The sequence below is a fragment of the Pristis pectinata genome, chromosome 8 (genome assembly GCF_009764475.1).
Source record: "Pristis pectinata isolate sPriPec2 chromosome 8, sPriPec2.1.pri, whole genome shotgun sequence".
Taxonomy (NCBI): domain Eukaryota; kingdom Metazoa; phylum Chordata; class Chondrichthyes; order Rhinopristiformes; family Pristidae; genus Pristis; species Pristis pectinata.
In genome coordinates, this window is record NC_067412.1 from 85,214,845 (window position 1) to 85,237,386 (window position 22,542).

Sequence of the window (22,542 nt, forward strand, 5' to 3'; positions counted from 1 at the left end):
GTTCTGAGGCACAGTATCTGACACCCAAAATTCTGCACAACACTTATGGGACTTGCTCAAACATGAGTGCTAAAGGAACAAATAAATTTATTACAAATCATTTGGTGCTTCGATCTAGATGTGCATAACTAGGATACAATGCAGTTCAGCTCGAAGAGTTCAAAAGAGTAGGAGTGTGTGCAAGTTTATCAATCAGCTCCAGGGGACATTGCTATTGCAAACCCTGCTGTCTACACATAACCTTTACTCAGAGTACATTCAATGTGGTAGCTTGTTCCACGAATTCTAACAAGTTTATAAGGATATGAGAGTACACAAAATAAAGAAGGCTAGATTCTCTCATGCACCTCTTCTCTAGGTAGAGAGAGAATAAGAAACATCATAGCCCATGCACTGAATCGAGTGACATACAGTACTGACAGAGCCAGGTTCAGAGTGAATTCCTCCTTTCTCAGTTGGACTAAAAGTACATAAAGGACAGAAATAACAGGTAGTTTATAATAAACAAAAACAAAAAATAAATGCATTTTTTAAATCTATTAAATTAATATTGTTCTATTAATTAGATATTTCACTTCACTGGTCAAATCATATCACAAAGATCACATCCAAGTTTGCAAACTCACCACCAATCCTTCCCTTCTCGGATGCCCAGTCCCTGCACCCACCAAGCATGATGATGGGATCTAAAGGTCTGAATTTTCAATTCATGTTTGAAGATTGCTTGTTCCTCTTAAAGTTATGTTTCAGGAAAGGAAGGTGGGCAGAAGATGCAAAAGATGCCAAGTTGGAATAAATGATATCCACTGATAAAGAGTTTTGGAAAGCTGTGCCTCAATGTTTTTCTAACAGTGCCAAGGTTGCTTTCAAGAACTGGGTTCATATTTATATTGATTAAACTCTGATATTGAGATGAGTAACAGACAGCAAAGGTGAGCACTGAAATTAATCTCAGAAAACAGACAGAGTAGTTTCCCAGCTGATGTTTCATGTCATCTTGAAGAAAATAAATGTTTTTCTATGTGCAAACAATGTCCATAACTGCCCCACATACTGTCCTTGGGGCTTCAATGCTGATGGACCCATGCTGTTTCATCTAATGTAGAATTACTTTATTTAATTAAATTTTGATAGTCCAGTGCACAGTTTAAAACCGGATAACTCAGCTCAAAAGGAAGATTACCGGAATAATACCAAGAACCGGCCCAGGAAGGCAAATTAACAGATGCCATGAGGTGAGTCAATGAATTTAGGCTAGCTGTTGGAATATTCAATAACGGATAAGGTCCTATCCTGCCCACTGCTGAAATGGCCTCACCCAAGGTTAAGGAGAGAAGCCTGCACTAGAACTAGTCAGGCCAGGGAGGGCGGTGGAGGTAGTCGAGGGCAGTGATTGTAGAGTTGAGGGTGATCATGGACTTAATCAAATCATGGATTGCAATGGGGTGTCCGTGGGCTGGTCAGCTGGACTTGGAGGGCAGATTGATGGGTGGTGGAGGGAGGGGTCACAAACCTGGGCAACTGGTCTGATTTGCCGCATTGCTGGTGGTGAAGGCAGGGGTGAGGGTTTTGACAGGAAATGTAATTTTAGTCTCTTCTTCCTCCCTCTCCAGTCAAAGATGGAGATCAATTATAGATCCAGATGGAACCAAATAATTCAGCATAAACTTAGCACACTGTTTTGCATGGCTCATGCCAGCATGATCCTTAGCAAATGAGCTGTCAGGATTCTATATTAAACAACTAACAACAGTCTTGTGTTTCATGAAGTGAACTTAGGTTCAGCTCTTTGAGCATGTCACTGAATATCAGAAGTTTCAAACTTCAGCGACAGAATCTTATAGAATGGACATAAAATTATAACCCGAATATGACAGATGGCCTAACTGTTCCAACTTTTATCTTTAATTTGAGTAAATATGCAATAGCCTTTTTTCCTTCATCCAACCAACCTTGAATGCAATTTGTTTCTGCCTCAGTGACTGACTGAGCAAGTGACATACGCAGCCTTACAATTCTTCGTCTAATGAAGTTCCTCCTAATCCATCATGAAGTTGTTTAAATTAACTTGTATTCCAGACCGTTCAGTATTTAGCATCTACCCATCATGCCCCATCACAATTTTAAACATTTTCATTGCACCAATGCAATCCACAAAGAAATTCCAGTTCTTTATTTGTATTTATATTTTCTTAAACCAGCCAATTTAGCATTGAATCTCCATTAAAATTCTCTAAAATTAGAATCCTTCCTGTAACCTAATCTCAGAATTCTTCCTGTGATCTGGGGCCCATTACTTCACTAGGGGGTTAAACTCGGGTGTTATTAACCTTACTAAGTCTCATTATAGCTGCACATGTCCCTTTAATGGCTGTCAATCTATTCATCATCCATCTCTGCAAAAATACCAGTGAAATATTTCCTAATTATTACATGCATACCATAATTCTATATGTACTTCGCTTGAATGGTGCAAGGAATCATTCTGGATTCTGAGAAAACAACTTATACATTAATTCATTGTAGGAAACGTGTACATTTTTGTCTTACCCAATGTACAATATTGATAAAAGTGAAAAGTCAAATGGTATTACTGTACTTTACAGAAGTTCAAAGTTGTAGAATTAAATTTCATATTTATATTTCATCATCCAGCACTTTCTCGATGTCAGTTTAAGTAGCGGCCAGACATTTCAACCATATGCAAATGTGAGAAAAAAGAGAGAGAAATGGAATAAATATCAAAGGACTAGCTAATCACACCTCCTACATGCTGATATTACAACAGCATCAGCAGGGGATCTGAGGTTTCTATAAAGGGACATATTTGACACAGGGAGACATAAAAATGACAGAGAAAGTTCGCAGGCTTGTCCTGAGATCTGTGTAATTGTGAAGCCAATTATATACTCCTCCCGGTAGAGTCTTGGAACTCTCTCAGCCAGGGATGGGACAAACAGAGGGACTTCAAGGGGGAAAGACAAAGTAAGAGGATAAAACAAAATCCTGTATGCAGAAGATTTAAATTAATGTTACACCATCTTAATTTTTTCAAAAGCTTTTGTTTTCTGTTACCCTCCACATCCTTCCCCACCACCTCCAACCACAGCCCTGATGGGATTCTGTTGCTGTTTTTACATTAGTAGTTACCAAAATCTGAATTATGTAAATAAATACTTTTTTTATATATATTTCTCTATGAGATAGGAGGCCATTCAGCTCATTGAGTCTGTACCACCCCCAGAACAAACCCATTCCTTCACTAATTTTTCCTGTAATCCATTCTCCCACATTCCCATCAACTCCTGCCACATGCTACCACTCACCTACATACCAGGGGCAATTTATAGTGGCTGAGTAACCTACCGACCCACACGTCTTTGGGCTGTGGGATGAAACCGGAACACCGGGAAATACTCAGTTGGTCACAGGGAGAACGTGCAAACACCATGCAGACAAATGTCTGGACTCAACGCTACTGACTGTGTCACACTTTTACTTAAAAATAAAATCAAATTCTAATAGCTGAAATGCCATGTTCATGAATGCTAATTTCCTAGGCTTCAAAGTAAAACAGCACTGCAAAGTCACTTCACATTAATTAACTTCTCCCTCAAATTGACCTTTTAGCATTTTTAAACACCATGCAATAAGAAACCGATCAAAGTCACATGCTCCCAGCAGAGCCAGCTGTAGCCAGAGGTTTGGTCTTCCTTACTCACAAGAGCAGCAGCAGTTTGAAATACTTCCAGAGAATCAGGATGTTGGAGCACTGAGGGGTTCCTATATCTCAGTATACTGAAGACCTGTGATATAAACACTGTCTGCTTTACTGAATTTCTTCCCTACAAAGAAAACAACCTCAAAGACCTAACTAGCATGGATCATTCCAGCCAAATAGTAATAATGTTAAATGTTTGAATCTGAGAAATGGTTGCTTCGTATTCCCATCAGTAACTGTCAACGACTGCATGGGACAACATGAAGATCTTGCCTTAGCATACAAAGGATATTAATTCCAATACAAAGCCTCAGCTCTCCTCAGTAGGAAAAAGATGGATACCAATCAAATCAGAGCTAGACAGACAAGTAGAAGAAATTTCTGAACACAGAGATCCACATACTCAATGTAAGCAAGAAAAGAGAAGTTACAGGGTTGGAGTTCTATAAAGTAACCTAATGGTCAGTGAGCTTATTTAGGATATCTACACGAGAATGTAAATCACCTTCTATCCATCCTTCTGATGAACTTTTATCCTTTGCTAACAAAGCATTTAAGTTTGCTTCTTTATGAATATTTCAAAATAAAATAAGATTCTGTTTTGTTTTAATCTCAAACCCACAACAGTTCCTCCACTACCTCTTGCTTACTTATAACATGATGAATTTGGCCTTCAACTTTATACATTTAACTCCAACACCATGTATCTTTTAAGATGTGGCTTCACTGGATACATCGTGGAGGATGACAATTATTCCAATTGTTAGTCCACTTGGCTCCTTGCACATTTACATAATTAAGCATTCAAAGTGCTGTAATCTCTGTGAAAGACAAAAGGCGATAATTGATATCTTACTACTTGAAGGTAATGCAGAATTTATTTTCAATAATTATCTATCAATTCTATGGAATTATCAGTTGCTGGAGCAAGGGTGAATTGCCATCTTGGGCAATCTTCCCAATGATGTTGACTGAGAAAACCTTGAAAGAAGTCCAGATAATTTTAAGTTGGCTTCTCCGAATGGACACTTCCATGGACAGAAAGGAATAGTAAAGAATGCAACTCGTCAGAGTCGAATAATAGTGAAGCACTATTAGGGATTTGTTTTTCCATTTTCAGAGACTGAAAAATTGGCACGGTATTCACTTGTGATTATTGGAAGGCTACATGAAACTAGTCTCCAGTTATGCAACTTAATCACAATTTATTGAAAGCTGCACGTCATTAGCCTGACTAGTTCCTTTATACTGTTCAATTCCAAAATGAGGGGATGGCATAAAATTGGTAAATGGCATTACAGTCAAGTTAATAGATGGAGATTACTACAGCTTGCATGTGTAAAATTACCAAATTATCTGCAGGGGTAATAAAATGTTGTTCTTGAGGGGAGGGACATTGTGTATCAAAAATAACTTCAAAAAGAATGCAGTCAATATTTGCTTTAAAGTCCTTATTTGAACTACAGAGTAGCATGAATGTATATCATTCACATAGTGTAGTTATCCCCTCATCACTAATCAACCAGCTTCAAAACCTGCACCTCTGTACCTCCCTCTGTAACTGGATCCTCGACTTCCTTATCATCAGGAGACCACAGTCAGTATGGATTGGTGATAACATCTCCTCCTCGTTGACAATCAACACAGGTGCACCTCAAGGATGCGTGCTTAGCCCACTGTTCTACTCTCTACACTCATGACTGTGTGGCTAGGCACAGCTCAAACGCCATCTGTAAATTCACCGATGACACCACTGTTGTTGGCAGAATCTCAGATTGCGACAAGGAGGTGTACAGGAGTGAGGTTGATCGAATGGTTGAATGGTGCCGCAACAACAACCTCACACTCAACGTCAGCAAAACCAAGGAATTGATTGTGGACTTCAGAAGGGGAAGTCAGAAGAACACGCACTAGTCCTCATTGAGGGGTCAGCAGTGGAAAGGGTGAGCAGCTTCAAGTTCCTGGGCATCAACATCTCAGAGGATCTCCCTTGGGCCCAACACATTGATTCAATCATGAAGGCCGCACACCAACGGCTCTACTTTGTTAGGAGTATGAGGAGATTTGGTATGTCACGAAAGAATCTTGCAAATTTTTTTTTTAAACAGAGGTACAGTGGAGAACATTTTGACTGGTTGCATCACATGCACTGCAGGCTCCAAAGTGCAGGACTCAGCTAGCTCCATCACAGGCATAACCCTCCCCACCATCGAGGACCACTTCAAGAGCCAAGAACATGGCATCCAACACTCAGGACCCTCACCACCCAAGGCATGCTCTCTTCTAGTTACTACCATCAGGGAGGAGATGTGGGTCTTCAGGAGTCTGAAGACCCACACTCAACGATTCAGCAACAGCTTCTTCCCCTCCGCCATCAGATTTCTGAACGGTCCACGAACCCATGAACATTACCTCATTATTCCTCTTTTGCATTATTGATTCAATTTTGCACTTTAGAATAACTTCTCTGACTTTATGTCTTGCACTGTACTGCTGCTGCAAAACAACAAATTTCACGACATGTGCCGGTGATAATAAACCTGATTCTGATTCTATATGTACCTGGGATGTGGTTTGTGTGCATTCATGCATGTATGAGAGCAGGGAGGAAGAAGGATGGATCCAATCATCAAATAGACCTGCATTATTCAAGAGCCTCAGTTGCATCAATTATTAAGCCACAGAAACTGAACTAATTTGTTATGCTATTCAGTTCCCAATACAGCTGTAGTCAACGTTCCAAAAATAGTATGTTTTAATAACATGTCTCAGTGTAGGACTAAAGGTTCTATGTCTGGGATCTACTAGTGCTGGAGACATAATTAGATTTCAAAAAATCCACTCTGTAGGAAGAAACTTCAGTCAGAAGGGTATCCCTGTCAGCAGCCATTTGTGCAAAACCATTTCCTACCACTTGTGGTTGAAGGAAAGGAAATATTTCTCTGTCTGCACCATATAAAGACTGATATTTTCTTCTTTCCATTAAGCTTTGATGAATCTCTGATGCAAGTACTGATTCATTAAAAATACACAGAAAGACATTGGGTGGAACTGCAAAAACTCAGGGGGTTAGAAACTGCAAACTCAATGCCCAGGCTAAAATGCAGAGTTTTTTGGGGGGTAGTTTTCAGTTCACATTAGTGATGGTTTCAGGACATTAAGTACAACCTTCTGAAAGGGTGATAACATCTTTGAATAATGCACAAATCTGTGATTATAAAAGACCAAACCAAAGTATAATTCAATGCACAATAGTTTTATAACCTAAATGTTTACATCATGACATCCACAGAATAACTACACCAAGTGATAAGAAACCCCAACTTACTGCACTTGCAATCATAAGATACATAAAGTGTTGGATATTCACTCCTTTTCTCCCGCTGACTTTCCTCAGTACCTTTTCAGAAACTGTAACAGAGCTCTTTCCAGAAATGTTTTTTTTGTAACTTGGCTAGAAGTTTTCAATCTATGCGAATGTAAGCATTTCTCTGTTTTAATTTCAAACTGTATCCTATCAGACAACAACTACAATTAAAGTTAGCTACTGCCAACTGGTTCTACATCACGAGCAGCTCCTATGAATTGAACTATGAAATATTGGAAAATTGTAATATTTTTACAAGAGCTACATCTGCAAGGCAACGTTATGACATACAATGGTTTTAGATACAGATGCCTCAAACTGAAACTATTGCATCCTTTTTTTTACATGTGAAAATCATGCATTAAAAAATATAATTGGGGCAGGTTTTGAAGTGTCTGCATCTACTTCTTGTTGAAGTTCCATCCTTTATGAAGTTGGAACAGACACTTATGGCCTTGATTCATCCTAGTATTGGTAACAATTTCATGTCATATTTTGTGAACATGACGACATCATAAACATGCACAATGCCACCATCTGATTTACCAACAGAAACTCTATCAAAAGGTCATGACCTGCAATCTGTTGTATTTGGTAGGCTTACTAATTAAATCTGTTTCATAATTAAAGCAATTTAATTTACGTTCTGCCCACCTTCAAGCTGCTCAGTGTAATACTTCTATTAGAGAGTGCAGAGAGATGTATCTGTACAATCGACAGTGTTCTCCATCATTTCCTGCTTCAGTGAGGAGTGGATTTTTCTTTCCCCTTTTAAGTCATAGGGTTTCAAACTGGCATCTGCAGCTTCATCAGATCTCCATTCATCTGTGACCAAGCTCACTGTGTACTCGAAGTACACATCTCCAGATTTCCATGGTTGTTGACTTACTGATGTGTTATTTCTGTTGCACCAGCAGTTTACTTGTTTTTAACTGTTCTCTTCAATGATAGCATGATTTTCCATTCATTGGCTGACACAGCCTTTTACATTAAATGAAAACCAAAGAAACGTCAGCTGGAAGTCTGAAATTAAAACAGAAAATGCTGGAAAGACTCAGCGGGTCAGGCAGCATCTGTCGACAGAGAAACAGAGTTAATATTTCAGATTGAAACATTAACTGTGTTTCTTCTTCCACAGATGCTGCCTGACCTGCTGAGACTTTTTCAGCATTTTCTGTTTTTATTGGATCCTTTCACAAGCTTGGGTAGGGGATCCCTGGGAGGGGTTTGATATCTGCAGCAGAATTACCCTCACCATCCTAGAAAATAACAATCACAGCTTCCTGTCACTAACCTAACAAAAGTTATACAAGTGGTTTTAAACACATTCCCGCAATACATTACTCCAGTAACTCATTTGAAAATCAAATCCAATCAATCTAATTATTACTCCATCATTTGCATCACAAATAATACATGCACACACATATTGTAAGTGATCTTTAACTGAGGATTCTAATGTACTTCACACAGGCATAAGGGAAAGAATTAGATGTGAAATTAAAGAAAATTCTCTGGAGCACATTCAAAGAAATGAGTCTTAAGCAGGCTATAAAGAAGGAAATGAGGATATGGAGTCTGAACCACTAACAGTGGACCGAAGGAAAAGAAATATGCCCAAGAAACCAAGGTCATAAAAATGGAAAAGGACAAGGTTTTAAGCTTGAGGTGTTTCCTGAGATATGATGTGGATTACAGCAAAGATTTCATTAGCAGGAGCTTAGGAATAGTGAAGGGAGGAAGACTGGCTAACACTGGACACATCAAAGGTACAGTTGAGAGCTTCAATAGCAAATAGGCTGAGCTGGGTGCTGAGTGTTTGAAGATGGAAGGCTTTGCGATGGAGAGGCTTTCTATGGAGCTTCACTTAGTTTTGAGTAGGATTCAGCGGTTGGAAATAATCTGATTTACCTGGGGATAAGCAGCAGGTTAGGAAGATGTAATTAATGGCAAGGACCTCAGGTTTGTGGCAAGATCCACTATTTTACTAAGGATTTACTGATGGAAATTATAACCCACCATGGAATGAGTGGAGAGGCAAAACAATCTGCAAACACATGGAAACCGATTTCTTGAGGTGAGTTTTATAGCTGGAGTCAACTGATCAGATTGGAATTGCCAGTGTTCAGGGGGTAACATTTCATCAGGTTTCAAGTTTCCACACGTACACTATTCAAACATGGGAGTCCAAAGTTTACTAACTGACTGAAGCAATTCAGTCACTGCGCTCCATCACAAATCTCCCTGCAGGAATTCCCCAACATCATGTAGGGAAATTGACTCTCAGGTCCTGCACTAGGGTAGATTTCATGTAGGTTCAGAGGTCCCATTCATTTCATTGGTGATTCTAGCTCTGCAGATGAGGATGCAAATGCGAAAACAAGTTTTTAAAAATTATTTTCATTTAATGCTTTTAATTATTCCTAAGCGTTTTAATTTTTCACGATGTGTGAAGGAAGATTTGGACAGTTTTCCTTATATTTACTAGAATTTAGAAGAATAAGAGGGCACCCCAATGAAACAGGGCTCCATAGATCAAATGCAAGAAAGGTAGTGAAGTCCAGAACCTGGGGTCACAGCTTAAGCATACAGGTAGACCACTCAGCACTGAGACAAAGACAAACTTCTTCACCTAATGAGTGGTGAACCTGTGGAATTCTCTACCACAGAAGGCAGTTGAAGCCATATCATTAAATATTTTCAAGAGGGCATTATATGTAGTACTATAGGCTAAAGAGATATGTGGAGAAAGCAGGAATAGGGTACAGAATTTAGACAATAAGCCATGATCCAATGAATGGTGGAGCAGGCTCAAAGGGTCAAATGGCCTATTCCAGTTCCCAATTCTCACATTTTTATATTAATTAACCTTCTTTCTTTTTCAATGTTTTCATTAGTTTTCAAATTAATACAGATTGATATATAGCATCAACATTTATACATGTAATACAAAGAGATCGGGATAACAATCATAGCATAGATAGTCATAAAGAACAATAAAATATAAAAAAATCTGTAGATCCAATGATCTCTTAGTAAATTAATATAAAAGGAAAGAAAAAGATTTATGACATAAATTTAAAAAAAAACAAATCAATAAGAAAAATTGAAAACAATATAAATTAAACTAAACAAAAAAAATTCAAAAAAAAAACAAACAACAAAAAAAAAGAAAAAAACTGGGCTAAAATTTCTCAGTAGAAACAGAGCAATATTACGTCGTCAACTCTGTTCCTCTAAGTTGGAAAGTTATTGAAAGGGGATCTACATCATGTGAAAATATTGAATGAATGGACTCCAAATATCTTCAAACTTAAGCGAAGGATCAACAGTACCACTCCTAATTTTTTCCAAGTTTAAACATGATATAGTTTGAGAAAACCATTGAAAAGTAGTAGGGGGTATTGGATCCTTCCAGTTAAGCAAAATGGATCGTTTGGCCATTAATGTAACAAAAGCAATCATACGGTTAGCGGAAGCAGATAAATGGCCAGACCCTATCCTTGGTAATCCAAAAATTGCAGTAATAGGGTGAGGTAATTAACCTTCTGTTTAAAAAAAAATTACATTAAAAATATTTACTTCAATTTAACCATATTTTTAATGTCTCTTAATGTTGAGCTATTTACCGACTTTTAAAGTGTTTCAGCTTTGACACAAGACAAGGCTTTGAGCCCCATCTATGTGTCCTGTCAAAAGCAATCAGGTCCAATCTGGGGGTGGGGGAACACTGGGGCAGAACCTCTGTACTATTATCCACAACAGCTGTTGCTGCTGCGATTTTGCCACCTATTTTGAGGGTGCAGAGGGTCAGCTTGATCGGCCGGCAGACAGAGCAGGGAACCCCGGAGGCTGTTCCCCTCAGTAACAAGTTTTCTGCCTTGGAAGCTGTTGAGGGGGATGACCTGCAGGGGCCTAGCTGCAGTTACCAGGTCTCTGGCACTGGGACTGGTACTGGTACTGCTGCTCAGAAGGGAAGGGTGGGAAAGAGACATGTTGTAGTGATAGGGGACTTGATAGTCAGGGAAACAGATAGGAGGTTCTGTGGCAGTGAGCATGAATCCTGGATGGTATGTTGCCTCCCAGGTGCCAGGGTCCGGGATGTCACTGATCGGGTTCACAGGATTCTTGAGCGGGAGGGAGAGCAGCCAGAAGTTGTGGTCCATGTTGGCACCAACGACATAGGTAGGAAGGGGGATGAGGTCCTGAAGAGTGAGTTCAGGGAGCTAGGCAGAAAATTGAGGAACAGGACCTCAAGGGTAGCAATCTCGGGATTGCTGCCAGTGCCACGTGATAGGAGGAGGTGGCAGATAAATGCGCGGCTGAGAAGCTGGTGCAGGAGGGAGGGTTTTAGATTTCTGGATCATTGGGATCTCTTCTCGGGAAGGTGGGACCTGTACAGAGAGGACGGGTTACACCCGAACCAGAAGGGGGCCAATATCCTTGCGGCGAGATTTGCTAGGGTGGTTCAGGAGCGTTTAAACTAGTTTGTGAGGGGGAAGGGAACCGGAGGAGTAGGTCAGAGGAAGAAGGAAATGGGGAAAAGTTAGATCAAACAGGTAGAGAGGCTTTGGGGAAGGAGAAGCAGAATACAGGCTATAAAAGTAGTAAGGTAGATGGACTGAAGTGTGTTTACTTAAATGCAAGAAGTGTCAGGAATAAGGGGGATGAACTGAGGGCTTGGATAAGTATGGGGGACTATGATATCGTGGCTATTACTGAGACGTGGCTGATGTCAGGAGAGGAGTGGATATTGAATATTCCTGGTTTTCAGTGTTTTAAGAGGGATAGGGAAGGGGGGAGAAGAGGGGGAGGGGTGGCAATACTGGTCAGGGACACTGTTACGGCTGTGGAAAAGATGGATGTTGTAGAAGGATCATCTCTAGAGTCTGTATGGGTGGAATTAAGGAACAAGAAAGGAGCAGTTACTCTACTAGGAGTATTCTTTAGGCCCCCCGGTAGCAGTAGAGATATAGAGGAGCAGATTGGCAGGCAGTGTTTGGAGAGAAGCAAAAATAACAGGGTTGTTATAATGGGAGACTTCAACTTCCCAAATATAGACTGGAACCTGCTTAGTGCCAAAGGTTTAGATGGGACGGAATTTGTTAAATGTGTCCAGGAGGGATTCCTGACGCAGTATGTTGACAGGCTGACTAGAGGGAATGCCATATTAGATCTAGTTTTAGGAAATGAACCGGGACAGGTGAAGGATCTATTGGTGGGTGAGCATTTGGGGGACAGTGACCATTGCTCCATAACTTTTAAAATTGTCATGGACAGGGACAGGTGCAGAGAGGACAAGAGGATTTTTAATTGGGGAAGGGCGAACTATGAGGCTATAAGGAGGGAACTTGGGAGTGTAAATTGGGATGTCCTTTTTGAAGGAAAATGTACCATGGAGATGTGGTCGATGTTCAGGGATCTTATGCAGGACGTTAGGGATAAATATGTCCCGGTGAGGCAGAGAAGGAATGGCAGGGTGAAGGAACCGTGGGTGACGAGAGAGGTGGAACGACTTGTTAGGGAGAAGAAGGTAGCGTACATGAGGTATAAGCAGCAAGGTTCAGACAGGGCCCGTGAGGAATATAGGGTAGCGAGGAAGGAACTTAAGAAAGGGCTGAGGAGAGCTAGAAGGGGACAGGAAAAGGCGTTGGCTAGTAGGGTTAAGGAAAATCCCAAGGCCTTTTTCAAGTATGTGAAGGGTAGGAGGATGGCTAGGATAAAGGTAGGTCCAATTAAGGACAAAGGTGGGAGAATTTGCCTGGAGGCGGCGGAAGTGGGAGAAGTTCTCAATGAGTACTTCTCTTCGGTATTCACCAGGGAGAGGGGTCTTGATGACGCGGAAGGGAGTGCTGGTAGGGGTAATGTTCTCGAGGTTGTAGATATCAAGAGGGAGGATGTGTTGAAGTTGTTAAATAATATTAAGACAGATAAATCTCCGGGGCCTGATGGGATTTTCCCCAGGCTGCTTCGAGAAGCTAGGGAGGAGATTGTTGAACCGCTGGTAAGGATCTTTGAGTCCTCGTTGTCCACGGGGATGGTGCTGGAGGATTGGAGGGTTGCGAATGTTGTCCCCTTGTTCAAAAAAGGTAATAGGGATAGGCCAGGGAATTATAGACCGGTGAGTCTCACGTCTGTGGTGGGTAAGCTGTTAGAAAGGATTCTAAGGGATAGGATTTATGAACACCTAGAGAATCATGGACTGATTAGGGACAGTCAGCATGGCTTTGTGAAGGGAAGATCTTGCCTCACAAGCCTGATAGAGTTCTTTGAGGAGGTGACCAGGAAGATTGATGAGGGCAGTGCGGTGGATGTGGTTTACATGGATTTTAGTAAGGCGTTTGATAAGGTTCCTCATGGTAGGCTTCTTCAGAAGGTCAGAAGCCAAGGGATCCAAGGAAGCTTGGCTGTGTGGATTAGGAATTGGCTTGCATGTAGAAAGCAGAGGGTTGTGGTGGAAGGAGTGCCCTCGGATTGGAGGGCAGTGACTAGTGGTGTCCCGCAGGGATCGGTTCTGGGACCTCTACTTTTTGTGATATTTATAGATGACTTAGATGAGGGGGTGGAGGGCTGGGTTGGTAAGTTTGCGGACGACACTAAGATCGGCGGTGTTGTGGATAGTGTGGAGGGCTGTCCGAGCTTACAGAGGGATATTGATAGGATGCAGAGCTGGGCTGACAAGTGGCAGATGGAGTTCAATCTGGAGAAGTGTGAGGTGGTACACTTTGGAAGGAAACTCCAGGGCAGAGTACTGGGTAAATGGCAAGGTACTTGGCAGTGTGGAGGAGCAGAGGGATCTGGGGGTTCATATTCACAGTTCATTGAAAGTTGCCTCACAGGTGGAAAGAGCAGTTAAGAAGGCCAATGGGATGTTGGCTTTCATAAATCGCGGGATTGAGTTTAAGAGCCGCGAGGTGATGATGCAGCTTTATAAAACTCTAGTTAGGCCACACTTAGAGTACTGTGTTCAGTTCTGGTCACCTCATTATAGGAAGGATGTGGAGGTGTTGGAGAGGGTGCAGAGGAGATTTACCAGGATGCTGCCTGGATTAGAGAGTATTGAATATGAGGAGAGGCTTAAGGTGCTAGGGCTTTATTCACTGGAAAGGAGGAGGATGAGAGGAGACATGATAGAGGTATATAAAATATTGAGAGGAATAGATAGACAGTCAGCGCCTCCTTCCCAGGGCACCAATGCTCAAGACGAGAGGGCATGGCTTTAAGGTTATGGGTGGGAGGTTCAGGGGAGATGTCAGGGGGAGGTTTTTCACCCAGAGAGTGGTTGGTGCATGGAATGCACTGCCTGGGGTGGTGGTGGAGGCAGATACATTGGACAGGTTCAAGAGCTTGTTGGATAGGCATATGGAGGAGTGTGGGATGGGGGGGATATGCAGGAGGAAGGGGTTAGGTAGTGTGAGGGTGGTTTGATGGACGGCACAACATGGTGGGCCGAAGGGCCTGTTTTGTGCTGTATGGTTCTATGGCCCATGCAGATGTGGGCAAGCAAGGACCACGAGCTGTGATTTCAGAAGTGAGCTGGGTCCGGCCCTGAATGAGCAGTATGTAACTGAAACAAAGGACATCAGGGAGGCTAGTCCATATGGGATACTGAAGATGAAGGAAGGAAGGGAAGAGAAAAAGTTTGTAGAAATACTTGTGTCATAGTTGTGATACTGAAGAATGAACTCAGACCAATTCCACTACGTGGGGCAGTGAAGAAAAGGGACTACAAGGGAGATGGGGCAACCATGCTAAGGAGTGCAGAGCACAAGGAGGTACCATGCACCAAGGTTGCAGTCACAGCGATATTACTTGCCACTTTCACAAGCCCTTTTCAGTTCCATGACAGGAACGGAAATCTGAACATTTCCTGAAGATTCTGAATCTGAAGATTCAGTAGAGACATTCAAGACCAATCAAGGGTTTCAGAGAGGAACAGGAGGACATTGAAGGTCAGAGAAAAAGAGCAGTGGACAATGGGAACTTTGAAAGACAGATCATGGCTGAGTGAGGTAACTGACTTCAGTGTTATTTAGCATGAGAAATTTTAGCATCAAAATGAGGTTGGACTTGACTAGTCAAAATGAGACATGGTTCAGTGAAAATAGGTAGTGGGTTTCATGGACAAGGCCAGAGAGGAAATGAGAAACAGGAGAGAATTGAGAGTTCAAAAGTCTAGTGCTGCTGTAACAAAACAAAACTTAGCCCAGGAAATTGAATTGGTTACAACTCATTTGTGCAAATTGTGCATAAATCAATTTAAACTGATTGACCCAGCAACCATTTCTAGATGAAATAACACCTGTTGGAAATCAAGCACTTTTGTACAATGATCACATTAACTCAGCAGATATTTTCCCCATATTAGATGCCTGCACAATGCCCATTTCCAGCTATTAACATATATGAAAAGCAGTGGGAAGACATTTGACCACATTCTTGAGCCTGGATTGCCTTTTTCTATCAAGGTCAACTTTCAACTTCCTCATCACAGGTTCCTCCTAAGAGACCATGACAGGTCTCTGCCGTGTGTCCCAATCAAGTGCTCATTGTTGTATCAGAGAGGACACCCAGGCACTGTAATCACAAGAGATGAGTTTTCCTACTTCGACATCAGTGAGGAACAGATGTCAACTCAGGCACTGGGATCTCAAAGTCAAAGTTGAGTTTACCGTCATATGCATGAGTACATGTATGCACAGGTGCAATGAAAAACTTACTTGCAGCAGCATCACAGGCACATAGCATCAGATAAGCAGCATTCACAAGATAAACATGTATATATACAATTTTTTTTTACAAGGAAGAACACAATTAGAACAAAAAAAAAGTCAATTTTAGTTCAAAGTGGTCATAATGTTGCTATCCTGCAGTGATCTGCCAGCACGGTTGGTTTCACTCGAGACCAGGAAGTCACTCATGTACCGATAAGGCTCCCAGGACCTTTTTGTCATCTGTGTAATTCACTCATAGAAAAGTTTCCCCTCCCCCAATCTGCAGATGGTTGTGGATTATCAGAAGACTTCCTTCTTGGTCAATGTAATGTTCCAGGGAACACTTAAAGCTTTCATTCAAGGAGATCGCACCTCCAGATATTTTCCATAGCCAGCACTACTTGAAGGCTTGGATCCTGGGGCACAAGGGCTCCCTCAACTTCCCTGGCACCTTGTACAGACTGGCAGTCATACCACCACTACTGAGTGCCAACACAAGAGCCATGCCGGCACCAGAACTGTGAAAATGTTACTAGTCTACAAAATAAGATTCCTCTGCCTGCACCTGTCCAGAGGTTCCCTGCAGGGCCTACCCATCTGGTCAGGAGACGTCATTGTTACCGACTGTATGTGGCACAGTCCAGCCAACAGCTGAGGCCAGAGCTGGAGCAGCAGGCAGAACCAAATCCTGAGTGACAACAGGTGCAAGGCTGAGGAACAGGAGTATTAGGAGCAGGAGGACAAGGCAACCTTTGAAGAAAATTCCAAGGAAACACCAACAGACACATCTCCTTAAATTGGCATCATGGTTGGTACAGACATCATGGGCCAAAGGGCCTGTTCTTATGCTGTGCTGTACTGTTCTATATTCTCCCTGAATACAGCAAGAAGCCATTGAGTGAACACCATAGAGACATCCTTTTCCTAAGGAGCCTGCTAAATCATAGTCCCCAATGCAGGCAATGTGATCCCCTGCACACTCCAATACCCAACCAAGTTCACAAGACAAGAAAACACACAACAATCCCTCCACGCACTGAGCAAAGCACATCAAAAAACTAATTCCTGACCCATTTACTGAAATGGCTCATTATAACAGTTCTTAGTGGTAGCCAACTTAGCCACTCTGCCTTGTGAAGACGTGAAATCTCTTTCTGTTTTACTCAAATGAGTGGAGATTCTCACACTTGTTGGAGATGTTTGGAACCAGCTCCAGTCAGATACTTAATGCAGTAACCTGGGCTGGTGTCCTAGCCACTTCATGCACAGGATCTTGTATCTAACATCTACATCTCTGGTGAGGTATCCTCTATCCCTTTGCATGAATCTGACATCTCTCTCCTTCTCCCCTGCAGCCTCTCCCTCCTCCATTAAAGCCACAGTGGGTGTTGCTGGTGAATGGCTGCCATGGGGAGTGTACCTTTAGGAGATGATACTCTTCTCAGAATGGCGCATGGCAAACTCTTAGAAGCTCCAAACAACTGAAGCTGAACTTGCCACGGGTGTTCCTGGGCGTAAACAACCCTAACACTGTTTCCAATGATTTTTCGGCTAACTATGTGAGTTTGTACAGGGGACCCAACTGGCTACCAGTGCTATTCACAGCACAGGAAAATTGGGTGAAATGCAACTTCTGGCCATTAGGGTATTTTTAGAACCTTGCACCCTTAATCCTGAAGAGTTGTTTACATAGATAACAGCTGACACTGGCTGGAAGATCTGGTCCCACAATCCGACTGACAGGGAGTTGAAGAGGTACTGAACTGCAGAAAGGAAGATATCATAGCTTGGTGCAGCAAAAGAGTCAGTGTCACATGTGAAATTATCACATTGCTTAACAGACCCTTTATGTCGACAGAAATACTTCCTTAAAATATTAAACAGTGGTTAAACACCCAGCACAGAGATGAGAATGTGTGCTCAAGGCTGACTTTTTACGATTGTGCATTATTCTCCACTACACAACAGCAGGTGTAATCCAGATAGCTCAACTGACAAGCTCAGCAAGGAGATCCCGGCTTTGCTGCAAACCGTTAATACCGTCAAGGCGTCCCAATGTACTGTACTTTTTCCCCATTCAACTTGAGCAAGCTCGTTTCAAACGCGAAGACTTTCGGAGGGCGCTAAATATCCCCACTGGGGAGGAACCCTCAGTATTAACGACGCGGATAAAAGAAACACAAGATCTGCAAGAGAGAGCCACGGGGACTCCTCCCGAGACAGAGCAGAGCCGAGAGCCGAGAGCCGAGAGCCGAGAGCCTTAGCGCCAGGCAGCCCGCTGCTATGTGAAACTCAACACTGAGCTCAGTGCGCTGCTGGTGTGTGTGTGTGTACCGCACTGAAACCCGCAGCCATTCTTCCAAAGAAGGAGGAGGAGGTGGAATTTATTTAAATGAAATACCTCTGGGTCGGTTCTCCGATCTACCGGCTAGCTCTTCCTCTTCATCCCTACTGTCCTTTCAGTCGTTCTTAACAGGCTGATTTCTTTTATTGTTCCTGCTGGATGGCGGAAAGAGCGGAAGTAAAACCTCCAAATGTGTGTCAACCCTATCAAAATTATTCACAGCAGCCTCTGCTCCAGTCAGCGCAAGCTCTACCATGTTTCCCTATTTGCATTTGACAAAATAAGCCCACACTGTTCATCTTTATTAGTCGACTTTGCCTCCCGTATTCGTTTATAGACAGATATTTGCTTTGATTACTAATGTAACGGCGAGGGCTTCCAGAGGATTTGCCATGATGGTATTTGAGCCCATTGCTGGTGCTGCATCTTTTTTTTATTTTTAACCCTTCCCTTTCCTAATTCAAAGCAACTTATTAACTTCCATCCCCTTTCTCTTTATGTATGAGCCAGGACGGTGAAAGCCACTAGACTATTCAACTGTGGAAGGTATTACAACTGACTGTTACAGAGGTTAGTGGACAGTGATCAGAATGCCCAACGCCAATCGTTGTTCCCCTTCCCCCGAAGATAAATTGCAGCAATTCGATTAACTGATATGACACTTGACCTGTGCCGCTGCCTCATGGTGCCAGAGACTCAAGTTCAATCCTGACCTTGTGTGCTGTCTGTGTGGTCGTGGAGTCATAGAGCATGGAAACAGGCCCTTCAGTTCCAACTGGTCCGCGCTGACCAAGATTCTCATCTAAGTTAGTCCTGTTTGCCCACACTTAGCCCATATCCCTCTAATCCTCTCCTATCCATGTACCTATCCTATTGCATTTTAAATATTGTTTATGCACCTGCCTCAACCACTTCCTATGGCAACTCATTCCATTTATGGACTACTGTTTGGGTGAAAAGGTTGGCCTTTGTGTTCCTATTAAATCTCTCCCCTCTCACCCTAGACCTACTGTATGTCCTCTAATTCTTGATTTCCCAACCCTGGGCAAAAGACTGTGTGGTGTTTGCATGTTCTCCCTGTGATGGCGTGGGTTTCCTTTGGGGGCTCTGTATTCCCCCCACATCCCAAAGATGTGCAGATTGATGGGTGAATTGGCCACTATAAATGACCCAGTGTGCAGTTGGGTGGGAGAATCTGGGAGGAGTTGATGAGAATGTTGGGAGAATAAAAAAGTGGGATTAATGTAGTGTAACTGGGTGGACGGTGAATTTAAGGGTCTGTTTCTGTGCTGTAACTCTAATAGTAATCTGGGAGATTCTGAACAATATTTTATCTCACCATAATACAGAATAAGGCCACTCAGCCCATCAGAGGTCCATGCTGTTTCCCAAGGGAGCAATCCCTGTAATTCCATTCCAGCTCTCCTTGTATCCCTACATCCCTGTGACATTTTGTTTCTTCTGCAATCCATCAACTCCCCTTTGGTTCTTTTTGCTGTTAAACTACATTAAGGGGTAATTAACAGAAGCCATTGAACCTACCAGCACAGCTTTGGAATGTGGGAGGCAACCAGAACAGCCAAAGGAAATCCATACGGTCACAAGGAGAACGTGCAAACTCTGCACAACACACAAGGTCAGGATCGAACCCAGGTCCCCAAAACTGTGAAGCAACATCACTAACTGCTGCACCACCATATCTCCCCATAAAGTGGCTAAATTGGAAAGAAGGCTATGTGGTGTGACATGTACCTTGTGATGGCCTTCTCACAACTATCTTCACTAGGGGCTTAACATGTGTCTCTCACATATTTGTTGCAACTGAGCACGAAGTGTCTACCTTAATCATGATTGGTTAGATCCAGTTTAGAGCCTTGGCACTGGGGCTATGATGGACATTGGGGCAACTGAGCAACCTTTTGCAGTGACAGATGTAGGATGGACCAGCTGGGAAGTCACATTAACTCCACACCCAAATCAGTAGGTTAAGAACCAATTTAATGGAGTAGGAATACTCCTTCAGATCCAAAACTTGCTACAAAATCAGGGAAGCAGACATTGGTCTGCCCACTGCAAGGTGCAAGATATTGATGGGGGAAACTTATGAGTGTTGAAACACATTTGTCACTGGGGAGTAATATGACTTTGGTGAATAGACATGAGAAAGAAAGAAATGCATAATCTCCATACCGGGGAGCAAATTTAGCACAATGAAACAGTGACTAAAGCATCTGTAGGATAATCCTTAACCTAAACGAGGACTCAACTGAGAAATACCATGCAATCTAGAGCTTGTTCTTGGATACCTGCCCAGTAGTCTTTGCCCCATTGACAAGTATACTCTGTACAGATATCATCTTAAAGATGTGCTCTTTCTAAGATAGCTTCTAGTTCCAAAAACTGAAAATTCCTCTTTGGAAATATAATTTTGAACTAGTTTACTTTAGGTTTACTTTAAAGAAGGTTTTCTTTAAAGGAAGGAAGTCATTTAACCTGTGATCAGCAATCCAGACAAGGATATCATTTGCAACTGGTGTGTGAATAATAATAGTATTTCAAAATAAAAACTGAAAATGCTGAAAACACTGTGGAAAGAGAAGTAGAGTCAATGTTTCTGGTTGAAGCCCCTTTGTCAGAACTGAAATGTTCAACCTGAAACAAACTTAGCTAACTGGCTGAATGTGTCCAGCATTTTTTGTTTTTACTTTGGTTTTCCAACATTTAAAAACCTGCAATTTTTTAATTCCCATTTAGTAGTTCATTGTCCATCGTAACTTATGAAAGCATGCAGTCCTTTTTCTCCCCATACTTACTGGTGAAATGGAGCTCCATTGGTTTAACTTTGGTAAAATGGACAGTCAATAAGTTACCATTGATGGTTAGACCTTAATGAAATCATCCAGCAAATTTGATGATATCTTCAAGAGGTTTGCTTCAAATATAAAAGGAAAAGCATCTTATAACTCAAGAGTCCTTTTGTGCTCTTCAGTTCTGTTCATTAGGTTACTATTCATGTTGAGGGTAATGGAATTATGCCATGATTCTATGATCCTGCAGCCTGTGCTCCTAAAGAATGCATGTTATGGAGATCATGTGCTGCATGCATCATGTGAGTGGCATATCTACCCAGCAAGATGGCGCTGGAGTGTGGCAACTCATTGCAAGCTGCTTTCTTCAGATCTACTCATTACTTCTACTATAATCGTTCTACTCTTTTAAATTTAAATTCTATGTACACTTTACTCTGCATTCTGTTATTATTTTACCCTGTACTACCTCAATGCACCGTGGAATGAATTGATCTGTATGAATGGTATGCAAGACAAGTTTTTAACTGTACCTCGGTTCAAGTGACAATAATAAACCAATACCAATACCAACCAATACTGAGAGCATGGAATCACAGAAAAGCATTTAAATGTTTCTGTGGCTTCCATTCATAGTGAGGATCCCCTTCTACTATATCCCCTCCAACAGGACCTTTATTCTTGCATTGAAGAATGTGGACATCCTTCAACTTTGACTCATAGAGAGATACAGCGCAGAAACAGGCTCTTCACCCACTGAGTCCGCACCGACCATCAACCACCTATTTACACTAATCCTGCATTAATCCCTACACTAATCTCATTTTTTTTCTCCTTATGTTCTCATCAAGTCTCCCAAGATCCTACCACTCACCTACACACTAAGGGCAATTAATTTATCAACCTGCAAGTCCTTGGGACGTGGGAGGAAACTGGAGCACTCAGTGAAAACCCAAGTTGTCACAGGAAGGACGTACAGGTTAGGAGCTGTGGGCATGCTATGATGGCGCAGGAAGTGTGGCGACACTTGCAGGCTGCCCCCAGAACATTCTTAGCAACGCAAAAAGACGTATTTCATTGTGTGTTTCGATGTACATGTGACAAATAAATATCTTGTATCTTGAAGAACATGCAAACTCCATGCAGATAGCAACCAAGATCACCATTGAATCCAGGTCTCTGGAGCTGCATGGCAACAGCTCTACTAGCTGCACTCCTGTGCCACCCTTTGGCTTTTGACTCTGCTAACGCTGGAGTATTCCAAACCTAAATGGAACTGGGCAAGTGCAGGCACAATGACCAGAAGCAGAGCAGGGTCTAGGAGGTATGCAGCCACTCCTTGCAGATGCATAACAATTCCTGATCTCTAATCTCACTAAAATCAATCTCACTCCAATGAGAACTCAGATTTTATTGAATAGTTATTCAAAGAAAAACATATTGACTCTCCTATATGCTAAATCCAATTGCATTTCATCACATCTTGCTCACATTCTTACTCCTGCAAATTATTTTATTTGTTAATAAAAACAGCAGTTTAACTGAGAGAAGGTGATCTAATCTGTTGTCTAGACTGCCCAGAGCCCCCA

General features: G+C 42.0%; 1 protein-coding gene across 3 annotated transcripts in view; it reads right to left on the minus strand.

The window, feature by feature from the left end:
* LOC127573618 (serine/threonine-protein kinase PAK 3) overlaps positions 1-18,325 on the minus strand; it is a 186,836-nt gene extending 168,511 nt beyond the window's left edge. For 2 of the 3 annotated variants that reach the window (XM_052021999.1, XM_052021997.1), the window contains exon 1: positions 18,204-18,312. The gene's annotated coding sequence lies outside the window, so the exon portion shown is untranslated. Of the gene's footprint in view, positions 1-18,203 lie in introns of all 3 variants that reach the window. The other variant, XM_052022003.1, reaches the window with a different exon arrangement.
* Between the last annotated feature and the right edge of the window lie 4,217 nt (positions 18,326-22,542).